The sequence below is a fragment of the Syzygium oleosum genome, unplaced genomic scaffold (assembly GCF_021117445.2).
Source record: "Syzygium oleosum isolate NSW1041296 unplaced genomic scaffold, Sole_v2.1 Sole_v2.11, whole genome shotgun sequence".
NCBI classification, from domain to species: Eukaryota; Viridiplantae; Streptophyta; class Magnoliopsida; order Myrtales; family Myrtaceae; genus Syzygium; species Syzygium oleosum.
Window position 1 is genome coordinate 10259025 of NW_026607495.1, and position 3583 is coordinate 10262607.

Below are 3583 nucleotides of genomic sequence, written 5' to 3' on the forward strand. Positions count from 1 at the left end.
AAAAAACTACTCAAATTCGAGACATATTCTCAATAATCTTCATTTGTCATGGTGATTATTTACCTATGTCGGCTCTTCTAACGCCCCAACGGGAAATCAACCATCACAGTCCAAGCTGAGCTTAAACTTGTCTAGAGGAATGATCTTGGTCAACATGTTCACAGAATTCTCCTTTCTTGACATGCTGAATTCGAAATAGTAATTTTTATCACAAATAAATTCAATTCTCAATGATATCTTTGACTTTCATGAACACTGCATCAACCTGATATACCATGTCAATATCACCAATCAAGTCATTAGACCACACCGCCTCTTTAGCTCGTTTAGTTGCTCCCATGTTTCCAATCTCGGTTGTTAATGAAACTATTCTATCTCTCAATGATGCCTTCCAACTCGCAGCACAACTAACAAAAGTAAAGGCACTACTACTTAGAAATCAACCATCCTTCAATTTCCTTGCGTGACCTGGGTTCTTAAACCTAATCCTTCGCAACATATCTCAACATTGTCATCCCTAACAAAAACAAGAGGATCAACTTCACAACATCACAACGTACACCTGAATTGATCGTATGCATTCTCCTGACTGCATGTGATAGATGAAGCTTAGTACTATTCACATTATAGCTTTGATACCAATTATTGTGAAAAAATATCGCAGAAGCTAATGGATCTTACAATTTACGCTCGATGCAAGAAGGACAAAATTACCAGATAAATCAATGAGGAATGATAAAAAAAAAATACCAGAGATTTACATGTTTTGGTCCGGTGTCAGTGCCTACTCTATGGGAAGAGCCAGCCTCAAGAAATCCACTATGAATCCAAAAAATATAGAGTTTATAATTGCTTGATCACTCAAGTGTTTTCCAGCTCTAGATTATACCCAAAGCAAATCCGAAAGTATCATCTCACAATCTCTCACCGAGAACTTCACTCGGAAAACTCGCAGAAAGAAAATTTAATATTCCTCTTCTTTGTTCTGTTGTGATATCAAAGTAGAATTTTTGTTTCTTATATATATTATAGATATTGTATATTATACATAATATTATTATCCAACATAGGGAACCTCTTTTAGGATACCCACTCAAACTAAGTAATCTACTCAAACTGAAGACATATTCTCAACATTGGCGCATGAATTCATCTTCTGCAAAGGACATTGAGAACATCATCGCAATCTTCTAAGATGACGGCTTAATTTTTGTAGAAAGAAGTGATCAATTGGTTTTTATTTTATTTGTCACTAACAGAAAATGGATCAATTGGATAACTTATTGAGAACCAATTTCAAATTTGATGAGCAAATTGATATATTATGTCATGGAAAACAATTAATGTATGTACATATATATATATATAGCACATAATATCTTATGTAAAATAGCATATGTAGGAGGGATGAACTCAAACATATAACCACCAACAAATTTCACATGTCGCTCTCCGGCAAGCAGGCAACCACATGCGGAAGATCAAGCAACGTGCACATGCACATCAAACTTGGACATGTATTGGAGATTATCTTTGCCACCATGCTCATGCCACCTCCAACGTCCACCAAAGAACTCAGCCCTTCAAACCTATTTACAATTTTTTCCCTCACACTTATAAACTGACCACCAGCCCCTTTCACAACCGACATAAGATAAACCCCAACAATCTCTCCCTCACAAATCGGATCTTGGGTCGGAGCGGCAACAACCCATATCTCCCACGTTACTGATGGGCCTAGACTTGTTAGTAACCTAGGCTTTAATACCAGTGTTGGGTGATTTTGAGCTTCTCTCACCCCAAAAGTTAGCTCAAAAAATGATGCTTTCCTCACACTAATAAACTGACTACCAACCCCTTCCACAACTGATATGAGATAAATCCCAACATAGAATCACTCGCCATTGCTCTATTGAATGTAACATTGAGTTTGGGATTCTTCCTCCAACAATCCCATAGATCCACTCCATGTGCAACCTCAAATGGATTCATTGATTTGTTACAAGAGTCTAATCAAACATGGCTGCAACAAACGGAGACAACCACGTGACCTTATAGCTTAAAGCAAACTCGAATAAACGGGTTGAAACATAAGTCTTTTCTTCTTCTTCTTCTTCTTCTTTTCCTCCTCTCTTGGAAAAAACGTGTGAGTGGACCAAACCATGCATGAGATAGCAAAGACACATCGTTTTGGACAGGCGGATTCAGAGCTCTGAGGCCAACTCGAGAAGAGTCATAGGTCATTTATGGTCGTGAATGGCATCAGGTATGCAAAGTTGAGAGACTGGGAACACATAAAGTTTAGTGTGTGATTGTAGAGATGGGATTGAGCTTGAAACATCTTTTTTGACTTCATAATAGTGTTCGATGTTAAAATATGTGTCAAGTTTGAACTCGTGAACGAAATCCAATACAATATAAAATCATATGAAGTGCAGCTTGTGTTTGTTTCAAATAATCGAACGTGCCTCAATTAGGAAAGTCCATATTTGGACTCGGATTGTTGTTGACTCGGAGAAGTCAGAATTTTGGTCAGAAAAGCAAGAAAAGGAAATTCAAGATAATCATATCCTAATTGAAGTCGGTCCAAGGAAAATCTAAAACGGAAAGTGCTAACCATTGACCAAATTTGGATTCTTGAATGGGATTTACGTTTCCATGTTGGAGTCGGTCTCTGCAAGTTTTATTTTGGCAATATATATATTTTGATTGAGGGAGCTTTCTTGCGCCGTTGTTGATGAAAAGTGACAGAATGGGTCTTCAGGAATTTGTGTCCAGTGAAAGTTTTTCGCTCGTGAATTACGTCCGAGAAGAATTAATGTTCAAGCCAAAAATCTTGTGGTAAGATTTACATAATTTCTTTGTGAAATTGAGAGATTATTTCATAAGAACTTGTGGGCTAAACCAAACACTATGTGAGTTATTGGGTGTAATTGGGGGCTGGAAAACAATTAGAGTGTTTAAGTGACTCGATTATGGTTATAATCTCCGTTATATCGCTTGATCTATAGTGAAATTCTTTACTGCTCTCCTTGTGGAATGTAGGTCACATCGACCGAACCACGTAAATCTGGTATCCGCTTTATTTTCTTGTTCTATCTATTTAACTGTTTGATCGCTTGCTTTCGCAACATCTAAGACATCCGTGACTTTGTTCTAAAGATAATTTGATGGCTTCTGCAGTCTCTACTGTGATAAAAGAGAGAGAAACTCCTAGTTGTGTAGGGAAGTCGATGGGAGCTGATAGCCATGGCTTTTTGGCTGCATGAAGAGGGTCGCTGCCTTTTCTTCTCGTATGCATGTGATCTATGGCTACCAATTCCCAGCACCCTTATATGAAAAGTTCTATGATTCCATGGCGGACAAATCCGAGATGAATCCAAGATCCTTGATATGGACATTTCAATGTACATCCATGCCACGAGAGGACAATAGAGAAATGCACCTCTATTTGACCAGCGGTGATGAGATCGGAGAGAGGCTTCAAGGCGAAGTGCTAAATGGGACCGACTATACTCCAAAGTTTAAAAGTAAGCACAATATGTAAGGAAAGAATCAAAGAATGATTTTAATTGGAAAAATG

At 37.9% G+C, this 3583-nt stretch overlaps 1 pseudogene; it reads right to left on the minus strand.

Moving 5' to 3' along the window:
* Positions 1-220: 220 nt before the first annotated feature.
* On the minus strand, positions 221-2356 carry LOC115680524 (trans-resveratrol di-O-methyltransferase-like; annotated as a pseudogene).
* Between the last annotated feature and the right edge of the window lie 1227 nt (positions 2357-3583).